The following is a 17,674-nucleotide window of genomic DNA, read 5'->3' as shown; positions in this document are numbered from 1 at the left end:
TATGGGTACTCGGTCGACTCGAACACCGGAGAGAGGAAAAAAAATACACAGAGTGAAAAGCGGAAAAACGAGGGAGAAAAAGCGAAAAGCACCAGGGGCTACGGTCGCTTCATCAGTTCGTTAAAAAGTTGCGGTCGGTGTTTGGCGGTGATTTCTCGTGTGCCGTCGCTTTTCCAACCCCGACTTCTCATTCCATGGCAATAATAACCGGTGTCTCCGACCATTTAAACCGTGGAAAATGAACAAATGACCCCGCGAGATGATAACTGGACTCGCGATCGTTCTATGACCGTTAATTTCTCCGATGTTTATTTCGCCACAGGGATGCTTTGTTTTGGGACGTTTAAAATTCTCCCAGATTTTCAGATATATACTTAATTGATATCATACACTATCGATCTAATATCAAAAATTTATACTCCAATATTTCATTTTGTTGTATTTTTTTTTACTGAACTTGAATTATTCAGGGTAACAATTTATACAGTATTTATTCATTATAATCATTAACAAATGATCATATATTTTTGTCGAAGGTTAAATTTTAAATCAGTATCAATACAGTGCCTCACAATTACTGTATTATCGAACTGTGTTACTTTGGAGGTTGTCTGCTATGGCAACCATTTTGTTGTGCCATTTCAACGAAACATCCAATCATTATTACACATTCAGCTTCAAATCTGACATAACATAATTAACTTATGATAATATTAAATTATATTATTATTATGCTATTTGTGATAATTCAAACTTCACAGATTTTTAAATTCATCATTACGATTGATGATCAGCCATTTTGTTTCTCGAATATCACGAATGAAGAAATGTTTGTGCAGTTATTTTGTTAGAACTTCAAGGTTTAAATCAACGCAATATAATTTTATGTATAAAATACATAATCATATTTTACACATAAAAACACATCCACATAAACAAAAATGCAATAAAATAAAAGGATACGTTAGACAAGAAACGTAAAGTACCCCAGACTATACAAAATCTAATATAAAATATATTTCATTAATAGCTCGTTAAAATTCACGCACGAGATAAATGCGAGGCACTGGACAAGGTAAAAGAGCGATCAACAAAGGTGTCGAAAAACAATGGAGCGTTATAATGAACGCATGATATTAAAACGCTAATTAACACCGATATTGTTCTCTGTGAGCGATGATGGTTGATCGGAATCGGTATGGCCGGAAGGGAAATCGGGTTTCGTGTATCAGAGATCGAGGGATCGTCGTGCAAAGACTTGTAAACCAGCGTCGGCCTGACAGAAACTCGAGGAACACGCGTGCAAATGGTTTCAGATAAACGGAAACACGTTGTCTGAAACGCGAAGAGGCGCTTGCGCGAACAGGCTTTAGGCTTAGCTGAGGCTCGGATGCGGAGGGTGGTTTCTTCTTATCGGTGGAGAAATATATTGGGTTCCGGTTCGCGTTACGTACGATCTGAAACCTCATATAACAGCCCCCTGTTCGCGTAATTAAGCCGCAAGAGATTTACATATGATCCGACTGCGAACGCTGACAACAACGAGAAACGAACGGGATTAACTATCTGAACTTGGATGAAGCGTATTCGTTTACTGGAACTTGCGTTTAATGATGTTGCGAAGTAAAGGAAGATTCGAAATTCGAATGCAGGGTAATTATGTGGGTGTTTTGGGGGGAAATTTAGATTTGGGGATTTTGGATGGTGAGGAGTTGGGGAAGTTTTGTTTGTTGGGAATTTGGGGATTTGAGGAAGTAGGGGTTTAGGGAGTTGGAGATGGGAAGATGAGATTTGGGGATTTGGGGAATTGGGAATTTGGGGATAAGGGGATTGGGGATTTGGGGATTTGGGGATTTGGGGATTTGAGGCTTTGGGAATTTGGGGATTTGGTGATTGGGGGATTTGGGGATTTGGGGAATTGGAGATTTGGAGGGTTGGACTGTTGGAGAGTTGGAGATTTGCGGATTTGGGGATTTGAAGATGTGGAGATTTGGGGATTTGGGGATTCAGAAGTTTGGAGATTTGGGAATTTGGGGATTTAGGGGTTTGGAGATGTGGGGATTTGAAGATTTGAGGATTGGGAGATTTAAAAATTTGGAAATTTGGGAATTTGGAGATTTGGGCATTTGAAAATTTGGGAATTTGAAACTTTGGAAATTTGAAGATCTAGGGATTTTAGGTTTTCCGGATTTGGAAATCTAGGGATTCTGTGGTTTGGGAATTTGGAGATTTTAGTATTTGGAAGTTTTGAGATCTAGGGATTTTGAAATTCTGGAATTTGGAAATCTAGGGATTTTGGGGTTTTGGAATGTGGAGATCTAGGGAAATTGGAGATTTTAGTATTTGGAAGTTTTGAGATCCAGGGATTTTGGAGTTCTGGAATTTGGAAATCTAGGGAGTTTGGGTTTTTAAAATTTGGAAACTTAGGGATTTTGTAGTTTTGGAATTTCGAGATCTAGGAAATTTGGGAATTTCAGTATTTGGAAATTTTGAGATCTAGGGATTTGGGGTTCTGGAATTTGGAAATCTAGGGAGTTTGGGTTTTTGAAATTTGGAAACTTAGGCATTTTGTGGTTTTGGAATGTGGAGATCTAGGGAAATTGGAGATTTTAGTATTTGGAAGTTTTGAAATCTAGAGATTTTGGAGTTCTGGAATTTGGAAATCTAGGGAGTTTGGGTTTTTGAAATTTGGAAACTTAGGGATTTTGTAGTTTTGGAATTTCGAGATCTAGGAAATTTGGGAATTTCAGTACTTGGAAATTTTGAGATCTAGGGATTTGGGGTTCTGGAATTTGGAAATCTAGGGAGTTTGGGTTTTTGAAATTTGGAAACTTAGGCATTTTGTGGTTTTGGAATGTGGAGATCTAGGGAAATTGGAGATTTTAGTATTTGGAAGTTTTGAAATCTAGAGATTTTGGAGTTCTGGAATTTGGAAATCTAGGGAGTTTGGGTTTTTGAAATTTGGAAACTTAGGGATTTTGTAGTTTTGGAATTTCGAGATCTAGGAAATTTGGGAATTTCAGTACTTGGAAATTTTGAGATCTAGGGATTTGGGGTTCTGGAATTTGGAAATCTAGGGAGTTTGGGTTTTTGAAAATTGGAAATCTAGGGATTTTGTGGTTTCGGAATTTGGAGATCTAGGAAATTTGGGAATTTCAGTATTTGTAATTTTGAAATCTAGGGATTTTGGGCTTCTGGAATTTGAAAATCTAGGGATTTTGGGTTTTTGAAATTTGGAATTTTGGACATTTGGGAACTTGAAGATTTACAGATTTGAAGAGATGTTGAAATTTAGCAATTTAAATGTTTAGCGATTTGGAGATTTGGAGATTTGAATATTTGTAAATTTGGAAACTTGTAATTTTAATAATTTAGAAATATAGAAATATGGGGTTATAGTAATTTGGAAATGTCGGAATTATAATAAATATGCAGGAGTTCGTGGATACTGAAATTTGGAATTTTTGCAATCTAAGAATCAGGAAATTTAGAAATTTCATATGATAGTAATTTAAAAATACAGGCCCCTGTGATCACAATAATTCAGAAACATAAGAATATATGAAAATTTTCTATTTTATTAACTTGACATCATACCATTTTTAAAATACGTAAAAAAACTACCCCCAAAAGTGCCATTCTCTCCAATACACATGACACCCCACCCATAAAAACACTCACAACAATTATCAAATTTTCCCTACGCGTCCCGTCATCAATTACACCAATGATTAATAGCGAATGAAGATTTACACAGGTTACACAAAGATAAACACGTCGAAATTATTCCGGTAAACGTAGCGCAGGTTTTTCGTATATTTCCAGTAGGACAGTCGGGAAAGGATTAGGTTGACAAAAGCGTTGTCTTATCAGTTTCCTTGCAGCCGTGTAATATTGCATTCACGACCAAATTCATAATCTGATTATGGCGTACCATGGGTTAGAGTTTCAACTTTGCGCTTAATTAGCAAGCGATGGTGGTGCACCGTTGCGTTCGTGTCCAGGCGCATCAGCCCGAGATGTTTATCTTGACCGATCCGGATAAATTGAACTTTTTGCGACTCTAATTAATTCGGCTGCTAGGGAAAATTCGATTAATTTGATAATCCCGTTATCTCGCGTATCATTTACACGGTGGCGAAAACGTTGTCGTAATAGTTAGTTAGCAACATGCGAAACGTTCGGGGGATGAATTATACGTCTCTGGAAAATCGTGGACGCATAAATTTCCCTTGGATATCGTTCGAGGCTAATTTAATAACCTTAAGTTAACACGTTGAGTAATTCTCTGTTGTCAATTATATCGGTCGATTCGCGTAATAGCCGTCTCTCATTACCATTTTATCTTTTATTAATCTTCTGTGTACTGAATTTTATATTCACCCTTTTACCGTGATTACGTAGAACGGGAGTCTAGAAGGGGTAGATACATGGCGGAATTATTTTGTTTTTGCTCGGCACAGTGGACTCAGGGGTTTACGAATTTGTTACCCTTTTGTAAGGGGTTGCGCGTGTGGGATTTTATTTAAAATTCTAATGAGTTTCGAAGTTGTTTTGTCGTTTTAGTAGCTAATTATTCTTTTATTTTATTACTTTTGTATTCTACGGTTTTGGTATTCGGGTCCTGTTCTTTTTTATCGGGCTTTTGTTTTATGGGTTTAGTTGTTTACTCGCTCGCTACTTGATTATTTTACTATTTTATAGTTTCACTATTTTATTATTTTACTACTTTATTATTTTTCTATTTTATAGTTTCACTAGTCTACTATTTTACTATTTTACTATTTTTTTATTATACTATCTTATTATTTTATTATTTTATTGTTCTACCATTTTCCTATTTTGTTATTTTACTATTTTACTATTCTACTATTTTGATATTTTACTATTTTTTTATTGTACTATCTTACTATTTTTTTTTTTTATTGTTCTACCATTTTCCTATTTTATTATTTTACTATTTTACTATTTTGCTATTTTATTATTTTATTATTTTACTATTTTACTATTTTGCTATTTTATTATTTTACTGTCTGACTATTTTATTATTCTACTATTTTATTATTTTACTATTTTACAATTTTTTTATTATACTATTTTACTATTTTATTATTTTACTATTTTACAATTTTTTTATTATACTATTTTACTATTTTATTATTTTACTATCTTACTATTTTGCTAGTTTACTATTTTACTATTTTACTATTTTACTATTTTACTATTTTACTATTTTACTATTCTACTATTTTACTATTTGACTGTTTTCCTATTTCAGCATTTCACCACTACATTACTTGACCATTTTACTATTTCATCATTTCACTACTCTACTATTTTACTAATCCACTATTCAACCATTCTGCCATTCTACAATTTTACAATTTTAAACTTCCCCACCTAACTTGAATCTAAAAATAAAATAAAAGTACCATCGAAAGAACATAATTTAATTCTTTGCTTCAATAAAAATCAACACAGATTCAAAGGAAAACAGCAAATTTTACAACTTAGTCACTTGAACTCGAGTGTATGTTTGCTGTCAACAGGCAGCCACTTCAAAACTCCTAGTTAGAAAGTTTAACGAATCCCTTCCAACGTATTTCTTTATAATCACCCCTTAACCTATGTCTTTCTGCGTCAGGCAGAACAATTCAATCATTACTACAATATTATTTCACACAAAGAATGTTCAAATACTAAAGTCACTTTAAATATTGTAATCATTAACTATAATTAAAATTAAACTAAAAATTCAATCCTGTTAAAAATATTTAATTTTTCATAGTGGGATCTGTCACACATCAACAGTCACGTGCGTCACGTATGGGAGATGACATGTGGGGTTAATTTCCACTATTGGAAATAATATTTAAATTAAAAAATATTTATTTGAAAATTAGTGAATTACCTATTTCACTATTTTACCTGGAACTTAGTTACCCAGTGAGTTATCATTCAAAGGATTAACCCTTTGCACACAACAGTAATTTTACTGTTCGCAAACAGGAACTTCAAAACCTACTACTTGAAAAGATGAACCTTCTTGAAGTTATTCCCCTACTAATAATTCCACTATTATTTCACTATATTTATCACACTGTAGTATTATAGAATTAGTTAGAAAATACTTATTTCAAATTACTGTACTAAATCGAACATGAAGGTTCAGAGGGGTTAAAACAAGAACGGCTAAAATAAGCGCTAAGGGTTAAACTAAGAAAATCGAAATTGAATATTTTTTCAAAATAATAGCGTAAAACAGAGATACGTTCGTTGTTCGAAAAGCTGCGCAGGTGGTTGATGGGCGCTTCAGCGAGCAGTTTCCGAGCGAGGGTGGCTCTTTGGTTGGCGTCAGTGCCTACTTTGAAATTACAAAGCGTTTATGCCCTTATTAATGCGAGTCCTAGCAGATACGCTCGGAGATCGAGGAGGTTGAGTTATGATTCAGACCTGTTCGTTCCTTGGCCGCTTTTGAGCCGGCGCCGCCATAATGCCCCGTGATTAATCCCTTGGGGCACGGGCTGGCAGTACCAACAGTGCATCTCACCACCTTCTTCTGTAAAACCCCTCTTCTCGTCCTGTTACCCGAGCCAAACCCTCTCTTTCCACCCTTGGCTCCTCGTCCTAACGTGCACCTTTGTGGTAACACCCTCGACGCAGATCACTATTTCACCGGGTGTCCGGAATTTTAATACGTGCTTTTACCACAGAAACGCGTCATCCTTGATCATTTCCGACCGCCTCCGGTCATTCGTAATTAGTCCGTAAAATCTGCACACACACTGATTTCTCTTTCTATATTTTTCTTTTTTTTTTTTTTTTTTGTTTGTTACGTGGCTTTTGCACTCTCGCTGTCACGATTTTACCCAGCTTGATCTCTTTGATGTTGACTGCGAACGACAGGTGATCGAGGGGTGGATGGATTTGAAGGTTTCTTTGTGCTTTTCTTACGCGGAAAACCATGCTACCTGCTCTTGATGCTTTTATGGCCTTCCATTGTGTTGATAGCGCGGTTAGTGCTGCTTGCTTGCTTTCACGATCCTTCGGAAAATTGCTTTGCCCGCTCCGCCAGATACTGTTTCATTAGTTCTGACGATAGGTTCTTCGTTAGTTCGGTATCGGCTCTGTTATTATTGAACTGTTTTCTTTACTTGTTACTGGAGGTCGCCATTATTTTCGGAGATCGTTTTCTTACGTTTTTACGTACGGATGTGTACCGAGTTTTGAGCTATGACGCACTCGTGACGCATTCGCTGTTCAAATATTGTAAATTTATTGTATCACATCATGACGCATCGTGTGACGCACCACACAAACACGCGTGAATTTTAGGTTTAATAAATTATGCGATAGAATGGTTACTTTACAATGTGACGCACACCATGACGCACCATATGATGCACCATGCGTCACACTATATCATGACACACATCATGACGCACCATACGACGCACCCCATCATGCCGTAACATATGATACACTCCATCATGACGCACCATATGACGCACTCCATCATGATGCACCCTATCATGACGCACCTTATGACGCACTCCATCATGACGCACCATACAATACACTATATCATGACGCAACACATGACGCACCATACAATACACTATATCATGACGCACCACATGACGCACTATATGACTCACTATGTCATGCTACATCATATGACGCACTGTATGACACACATCATGACGCACCATACGACGCACTCCATCATGACGCACCCCATCATGACGCACCATATGATGCACCCTATCATGACGCACTCCATCATGACGCACCACATCATGACGCACCATATGATGCACCCTATCATGACGCACCATACAGTATACTATATCATGACGCACCACATGATGCACTATATGACTCACTATGTCATGCTGCATCATATGACGCACTGTATGACACACATCATGACGCACCATACGACGCACTCCATCATGACGCACCATATGATGCACCCTATCATGACGCACTCCATCATGACGCACCATACAGTACACTATATCATGACGCACCATATGACGCACCGTACAATACACTATAGCATGACGCACCTCATGACGCACTATATGACTCACTATGTCATGCTGCATCATATGACGCATCATACGACGCTCCCTATCATGACGCACCATGCGACGCATATCATCCTCGAACAACCTTGAAATTTTTTAACTCACACCAACCTTGAAACCTTTTGAACCTCCCATCGACCTTGAAAATCATTAATTCCCAATTCCACAACTTTTAAATACCAAAAGCAATGGTAAAATTGAAAATTTCCGAAAGACCATGAAATGTTGAAACGTTGAAATCCCTAAAAAGTAAAGTAGCATATCAGTTTTATCCTTGATCGCGATATATTCCTCATGAAAGCTTGATTTGTGCGTCGTCGAATACGCGTCCAAATCTTGGATTAAGGAACATTCATGCGTCGAGTAAGGAACGTCTTCTTTCCGCGAGCGAAAGAGAAAGCATGAAGCATAAAAGATAATGGTGGGCTGAGTCGCAGGCCGCTTCAATTACATCGAATGGCAGTTAAATTCCGTCGGATCAACATACTCCGTGGCTGGCAGCACGCCATAGAAAGTTAATTCCCTCCCCATGCGCTGAATTAATTCCTGCGTATAAATATATCGTGGCTCTAGGAATTTGTGGCTGCATAGATTCCACGTTTTCAACGAGCTTTCTCTCCTCTATCTCATATTTCGTTCAGAAATGAAAACAGCGAGCGAACGGACACGAAATGGGATAAAAGAAAAAAAAGGCGGCGAAACGAGAACGTGGAATGTGATATATAGAAAGGACGAGAAACGCGGTGGTATATCGAATGGCCGGCTAAATCGTCGAGACTTGAATCACTCATCGTTTAACATGGTCTTGTTTAAGCCGAAACTTCAGACGTGCTAATGGTTACCGGGTGTACTAATGAATCTGTCTGCGAACTCGTGTACGCGTAATAGATACTCGCGGACGACTGTGTCTAGTTACGGTTCAAGGAGCTTCTAGGGGAAAAGGTATTGGGAAGATTTAGTAGCTGCTGATTAACGGAGGTGAGATGTGGTTTTAGGTACGTTTTGGAAGTTTTGGATTTTGGGATTTGGGAAGTGGGGAATGGTGGTTTGAGGATTTGGGGAATCTAGGGAATTTGGAGAACTTGGGAATTTAGGAATTTGTGGAATCTAGGGAATTTGGAGAATTTTAGGAATTTCTGAAGTTTTGGGAATTTAGAAATTTGGGAAGTTTAGGAATTTGGGCAGTTTAGGAATTTAGGAATTTTGGGATTAAGAGATTCAGAAATTCAATAATTTAGAAATTCAATAATTCAGAAATTCAATAATTTAGAAATTCAATAATTCAGAAATTCAATAATTCAGAAATTCAATAATTCAGAAATTCAATAATTCAGAAATTCAATAATTTAGAAATTCAATAATTCAGAAATTCCATAATTTAATAATTCAATAATTTAGAAATTCAATAATTCAGAAATTCAATAATTTAGAAATTCAATAACTCAGAAATTCAATAATTTAGAAATTCAATAATTCAAAAATTCAATAATTCAGAAATTCAATAATTCAGGAATTCAATAATTTAGAAATTCAATAATTCAGAAATTCAATAATTTAGTAATTCAATAATTCAGAAATTCAATAATTTAGAAATTCAATAATTCAGAAATTCCATAATTTAATAATTCAATAATTCAGAAATTCAATAATTTAGAAATTCAATAATTCAGAAATTCAATAATTCAGAAATTCAATAATTCAGAAATTCAATAATTCAATAATTCAATAATCCAGTAATTCAATCATTCAAAAATTCAATAATTCAATAATTCAATAATTCAATAATTCAATAATTCAATAATCCAGTAATTCAATCATTCAAAAATTCAATAATTCAATAATCCAGTAATTCAATCATTCAAAAATTCAAAAGTTCGCAAATCCAATAACCCCAAAATTGAATAATTCAAAAATTCACAAATCCTATAGTTCAGAAAATAAATCCACTAAACGAATCTCAAAATCCAGAACCTCAAAGCACTAAAAATGCACAAATTCGCGAATCTAAAAATACAGAAACATAAAAATTTGCAGAACAATATAAAAATTTCCAAAAAGCAATTACGAACCATTCCCTTTCCAGACCCGTATTTTTCCGATTTCCCAGACTTCTGTTTCGGAATTGATACCAGGTTTTGCGACAAACTCGCAGCAGCTGTTCCCCTTTGCCCAATGAAATTTATGGTTCGCAATATCGTTACGGACCACGGTCTAACAGCGTCACAATAATTTCGATTCGTAACATTACCGTGGAAAACTAGTGTTATTTGCGTCATGTATCCGTTATGATATACTGTTTACCGTGGATACGTCAGCTCCGATGATTTTCCCCAAACATCATCGTTGCAATTCATACCCCCGATGCATTATCAATCGGATATCATTGTACCACGTCATTAACACTGCGTTGCGAGTCGACGGTAATTAGATGGACTTACGCTCTGATCGATTGTACTTGTAACCAAATCTCTGGTCGTACAAAAGCACGACTTGCTACACGATAATGCACTATCGCTGTATCACGTGAATTCTGATGCACTGTGTTCACAACTGAAACCGTCGATTAATTACGCGGGGAAAAACGATGGAACATTTTTTAGTTTTGTTTAGAAAATGCAATGATCTCTGTAGAATATTTTGACTTACTGCTGTCGTTGGCCCTATAGTACCTGAATATTCAACCACACATTTAGGAACTTTTAACCTCCTCAGTTTTCAAATATCCAAAACTTCCTGGCTTTCAAAAACCCCAACTTTTATCAGTACATATTCAGCGTGTTTCAAATTTCGTCTAATTAATTGTCCGCTAAAAAAGCAACATTCTATTTGTCCCGGCGTTAATTAACCTTTTCCTCGAATATCTTAACATCCGACCCCAGTGATTTAAAATGTTCCGTTTAAACCTGGTTCTGATTTTATTGTGAAACACATCGGTCGCAGAGTGGACGCAGAATTGTTTGCGCAAGCAACGAACGGAACAAAGCGAGGAGCGATGTGATAAAATATTCAAAAGAAAGCCGACATGACGCGTTTTCGGACCTGTTGTTTGTCTTATCGCACAACAATCACCGAATCGTCGCTATTATCCTGACGCGATCGCTGCGGTGAAAAGCAAATTGCTAGGCACGAAATTGATTTCCACCCATTCAATTGCTCTGTCCTGCAATTCCCTTGAAATCTTGCGGCTGTGTGCGTGTAACTGAAATGCAAGTGACGGAACGATGGGGTTTTAAAAAAAAAAAAAAAAAAACAGAGAGAGAGAGAGGCACGAACAATGGAAGCTATCTTAACCACGAACGATCATCACCCCTTTCGATTTTTCCCAACTAAACTTCACGTTTGACGTTTGACTGTCAGCTACCCTTTTTGTTTACGTTTTCACCACCATTCTTTTACGCCTTCGGTAACAATTAGCTGGATAAATTTTTTACTTGCTACAGTACGTTTTTATTTATTTTGCTTACTGGAGGGTGGTTTTGGGAGATTGATATTTGTTGAGGTAGTTTATATTTGTAAGTTTGAGAGGAGTTGATGTGGTGATTTCAGAGGTTTTGTTGGGACTTTTGGAGGGGGAAGTTGTGAAGTTTAATATTTGTATAGGGTGTGTCATAAGTAGGGTGAATAACATTTCCCTTTGCAGAAATGAGGTTTGAAGCTCCGTTTTTGAATTATTAAGGAAAAACACGGACCAATCAGAGTGCCGGGATTATTACGCGTTGGATTACTGCGCGTTGGTTAACTACGCGTTAGATTACTACGCGTTAGATTTCTACGCTTAGAATTACCGCGCGTTGCATTACTACGCAATGGACTACTACGCGTTGAATATCCACGCGCTGGATTACTACGCGTTAGATATCCGCACGCTGGATTACTACGCGTTAGATTACCACGCATTAGATTCCTACGCTTGGAATTACCACGCGCTGCATTATTACGCGTTGAATTAATACGCGTTGAATATGCACGCGCTAGATTACTACGCGTTGGATATTCACACGCTGTATTACTACGCGTTGGATTACTACGCTTAGAATTACCACGCGTTGCATTACTACGCGTTGGATTACTACGCTTAGAATTACCACGCGTTGCATTACTACGCGTTGGACTACTACGCGTTGAATATCCACGCGCTGGATTACTACGCGTTAAATTACCATGCATTAGATTCCAACGCTTGGAATTACCACGCGCTGCATTATTACGCGTTGGATTAATACGCGTTGAATATGCACGCGCTAGATTACTACGCGTTGGATATTCACACGCTGTATTACTACGCGTTGGATTACTACGCTTAGAATTACCACGCGTTGCATTACTACGCGTTGGATTACTACGCTTAGAATTACCACGCGTTGCATTACTACGCGTTGGACTACTACGCGTTGAATATTCACGCGCTGGATTACTACGCGTTAAATTACCATGCATTAGATTCCAACGCTTGGAATTACCACGCGCTGCATTATTACGCGTTGGATTACTACGCGTTGAATATGCACGCGCTAGATTACTACGCGTTGGATATTCACACGCTGTATTACTACGCGTTGTATTACTACGCGTTGCATTACCACGCGTTGCATTACTACGCGTTGGATTACTACGCTTAGAATTACCACGCGTTGCACTACTACACGTTGGACTACTACGCGTTGAATATTCACGCGCTGGATTACTACGCGTTAGATATACGCACACTGGATTACTACGCGTTAAATTACCATGCATTAGATTCCTACGCTTGGAATTACCACGCGCTGCATTATTACGCGTTGGATTACTACGCGTTGAATATGCACGCGCTAGATTACTACGCGTTGGATATCCACACGCTGTATTACTACGCGTTGTATTACTACGCGTTGGATTACCACGCGTTGCATTACTACGCATTGGATTACCAAGCGCTGGATAACTGCGTTATCCGAAGCTGCCGCTCTCGCGTCTGCGCATGCGTAACCCTTGCGCTCTGACTGGTCCGCGTTTTTCCTTAATAATTAAAAAACGAAGCTTCATACCCCATTTTTGCAAAGGGAAATCTTATTCAGAATGACGTTAGTTATCCCCCATTTGAGGGACCTACAGTAATTGTGAGATACCCTGTATACTAATTTGTACTGATTGAAAATTTAACCTTCGACAAGAATATATGATTTGTTAAGGATTATAATGAATATTATAGTATAAAATCTATAAATTGTTGCCCTCAATAATAATTCAAGTTCGTAAAAGAAAGTGCAATATATACAACACAGTGTATAGATATTTAGAAATAAAGAAGTATGATGATTTATGAATTGTATTTAAAAAATCACCACATCAACTCCTCTCAAACTTACAAATATAAAATATCTCAACAAAATATTTCAATTTATTTAAAAATGTATAAAAATTGTGAACACCTGCCAAAATTGCAAGTGGCTAGTTTATCCCAAAAGCGTCACAAGCTCTGATAAAACAAATCAAACGTAGTTCTCGTTAAAATTAGCGTAGCTCTTAAAGCAATTGCCGCATCATTATCATTTAACGAGCAAACGCATCGTTATATTTACGAAATGTAAAATTCACGCAGCAAGTGGCCTCCGCGGCGTTATTGCTTATGTAGACTCATGAAAAAGCCAATGGCCCGAATGTTTCGTGCACGAGCATCGAATAGAGTGCATCGTATTTCAGCTAGTGCAATTTATCGACAATTTATACGCATTGACGAAACGGGACGGATATAGGACGTTCTTTTTCGTGTAGAGACACGCGTAAAAGCATCTGAACACGAAGTACATTGGATGCTCGGGACACCCAGGAAAAACATAGACAGTGGAGAGTGGAAAGTTTACGGGGTTATCTCTCTCCTGTACGCTTTAGTACCGGTAATGTTGCTAGCAAATGACATTGAAGTGCTGGAAGAATTATGGACAATCGTTTCTATGAAATTGCGCTCATTTGTTTTGACCGCGATATAGAGATCGCGGTATCTACCGATGTCTGCCCAAGGGTTGGCGCTGTGACGCACTTGTGATGTATTCGCAGTTCCAATTATTTTAATTTTTTCTCGTATTTTTGGTACAAGTGAACTTTCAATTTAGGTTTAATAATTTATGTGACAGAGATGTTTATTTTACAATGTGATGCACACCATGACGCATCATACAACACAGTATATCATGACGCACATCATGACACACCGTACGACGTACCCTGTCATGACGCACTATATGACGTGCCCCATCGTGACGCACTACATGACGCACCTCATCGTGACGTACCATATGACGCACCCTATCATGACGCACTACATGACGCATCCCATCATGACGCATAATATGACGCACCCCATCGGGATGCACTACGTGACGCACTACATGACGCATCTCATAATGACGCACCATACGACGCACTACATGACGCACTTCATCGTGACGCAACATATGACGCACACTATCATGACGCACTACATGACGAATCCCATCATGACGCACCATATGACGCACCATAGTCATATTATATCATGACGCACCATATGACGCACTACACGTCACATTATATCATAACGCACCATATGACGCACTACATGACGCACCATATGACGCACTACATGACGCACCATATGACGCACTGCATGACGAATCCCATTATGACGCATCATATGACGCACCATATGTCATTATATCGTGACGCACCATATGACGCACCTCATAGTGACGCACCATATGACGCACCTCATAGTGACGCACCATATGACGCACCCTGTCATGACGCACTATATGACGCATCCCATTATGACACATCATACGTCACATTATATTATGACTCACCATATGACGCACTACACGTCACACTATATCATGACGCACCATATGACGCACCATATCACGATGAATATACGTGTTGATATTTCCTAGTATTACAACTTATTGTACAGGTCAAACTAAACTCAAACTAACGCGAGCAACAAAATTGCAGTCTTGTAAATTATACCCCGATCAAAATAACCAAATTCGGAAGTTGCCTCGGATCATTACAGAGCGATCCGTACTCGCGTCGAACGCGAAGTCCGTTCGTATTCGGCGGAATAATTGTTCGAAATTAATAATTGGAATCCGTTGCTCTGTTTCAGATACCGGTGCAACGATCAGTCATCGTAACGAGTAAGTTTTCACCGAACTTCTAATTAAATTGAACCGATACCGCAACGTCTGTTCGCGCGTCAAGTGTAAAAGGAAAACAGATTATAAATCAGCGAACTTTAGGATCCCGCTAATGGGACGCTTTTACGATTGGTTCATTGCCGCAAAGTGCGTCATAAAGGAGCTAATGAATCTCGATCCGGTGTCCGTTGGCTATCGTTGTATATTTACACGACGGGCGGGCCGCGTGTTTGTTACGTTTTATTTAGTCTCCCGTTTGGTTCGCTTCTGTCGTCCGGTCGTCTCTCATCGCCTCGCGCACGAATTTCTTGTCCCGTGAAATTCTTGACGAACGTTCAAAATTCTCGCTGCGTCGCTGCACTCTAGAGATTTTGTAGTTTGATCGAGTTCGACGACATTCGAATTATTTCTTTGTGGACGCCATATTTCTTGCTTTGGTTCGGTTAGATTACGTGATATCTTATGATTAGGTTGGGTTACGCAATATTTCTTGGTACAAGATTAATTACATTAATAGACAAAACTATATATTATGATAAAAGAAATTGAGGAAAATTAAGAGAGATGTTCGATAATTGCACGTTTGATAATTGGACGTTCGATAGGTGGACGTTAGATGACTGCAGGCTCGATAACTGCACGTTCGATAACGGAACCTGCCCCGCGCTCCAATATAAAATCGTCGGACAAACTGTCCACATAACAATTATCTAAAAAACCGCGACCAATCTGTTTTTTGAAGGAGTAATGCAGATGATTCGAAAGTTAAATCTATAAAGAAGAAATAGACCCGTAAAAGCCGATCTCTGTCAGCTGTCCAAACAATCGGATAACATTTTCGGGGAACACAGGAGCGTTTACGCGAAGATATCGAATAAAATCGCGTCGAAATAAATATCGCGGCTTGAAACGTTTTCGGAGAACGGATGATAGATATAAAAAAGCGAGAAAGAGGTTCAGTTTTACGGATTACCGAGCTTCCGGAAATATTTGTACAACCCAATTTGCCGCTTGACGGTCGTCGCAGGGTAAGAATTTCTCTCGTTTTTTTTTTTTTTTTGTCGACCGCCGCCTTTATTTTTTTTTATTTTTGCCCTTTTATTTCGACACAAACACCATTCATGAGCGTCGTTAGCCGGGAAATTTCGACAAAAGCCCGACGTCGAAAACAATCGTGTGTGCTTAACGAATATTAACGTTCGTTTTTATAACCCGGCGAGAGTTTGCCGCATTACTCGCTCGGACTCTCGTTGTCGACGGAATGCAGCGACGATTTTTGTACAAACGACGGATAAAAACAGGACGTTTGACTAGGTGACCTCCATCCGGCGTTTTGCCGGGGCTGTTTGGATCCCTTCGATGCCGGCAAAAAGATCGTTAGCGGGATCTAGAAATGGTATACCGATACGGCTTATCGATTCTAATTTACCGGAAAGTCATTATCCTGGAAAAAGTTGCCGGTTCACCGAACGTAATGTCCGCTCAAATTCATCCTAGACCTACTGTTTTACTCCTGGTCGATTGGCTACTTGCACTTCCATCTTGATAAATCGATACATATGCGATCGATCACGGACGGTAATCAGGCTTCTTGCGATGTGGGAGGCTGGGATCTTCTGGAGGCACGGAACCTGTAGATTTAGGATTTGAGTCGACTGCGTTTCTTGTTTCGTAAATTTGGACTCTGATATTTACATTTGTAGCATGCAACTATAGGTGAAGTTATAAACTGGAAGTTAAGTTTGAACTGAGAAGATCATAGCTAAGTTTGAACTTAGAAGCTTATACCTAAATGTGAAGTTAGAAAGTTTAATTTAACTCTGAACTTAGGAGTTCATACTTACATTTCATGTGAGAAACTTGAACTTAAATTTGAACTCAGAAGCTCATAGCTACATTAACAATTAAAAACTGGAACTCAAATTTGAACTCAGAAGTTCACAGCTAAGTTCGAAGTTAGAAGCTTGAAGTTAAGTTTGAACTTAGAAGCTCGTAGCTGAATTTGAAGTTAGAAGCTAGAACCTAAATTTGGAGTTAGAGGTTGTAATTTAAATTTCAAGTTGGGAATTCAACTAAAACTTGAAGCTATGTATTACAATTTAAGTTTCATGTCAGGAACTTTCATCTAAATTTGAACTCAGAAACTTCAATTTAAACTTGAAGCTAAATACGACAACTCAAACCTGAAGTTAAATACTTCAACTCAAATTTGAAGTTAAATACTTCAACTCAGATTCGAAGTTAGATATTTCAACTAAAGTTTGAGGTTACCAGCTTCAACTAAAATTTGAATTTGAAGATTCAATTAAAGTTTGATGTTAGACACAGCAAGTTGAATTTGAAGCCAGAAATTTCAACTTGAACTTGAAGTTACAAACTGCAACCTAAATTTGCGGTTAGAAGCTGTAGCTTAAATTTGAACACAGA

General features: G+C 38.0%; 1 protein-coding gene across 6 annotated transcripts in view; it reads left to right on the top strand.

Moving 5' to 3' along the window:
• Positions 1 to 17,674, top strand: part of LOC100881697 (uncharacterized) — a 497,276-nt gene that overhangs the window by 213,142 nt on the left and 266,460 nt on the right. For all 6 annotated transcript variants that reach the window (XM_076535024.1, XM_076535026.1, XM_076535021.1 and 3 more), the window contains one exon: positions 15,217 to 15,247. The gene's annotated coding sequence lies outside the window, so the exon portion shown is untranslated. The remainder of the gene's footprint in view (positions 1 to 15,216; positions 15,248 to 17,674) is intronic.

Source organism: Megachile rotundata, chromosome 8 (assembly GCF_050947335.1).
Source record: "Megachile rotundata isolate GNS110a chromosome 8, iyMegRotu1, whole genome shotgun sequence".
Classification (NCBI taxonomy): Eukaryota; Metazoa; Arthropoda; class Insecta; order Hymenoptera; family Megachilidae; genus Megachile; species Megachile rotundata.
Note: the sequence above shows the minus strand (reverse complement) of the source record. Positions and strands in the feature narration are given on the sequence as shown.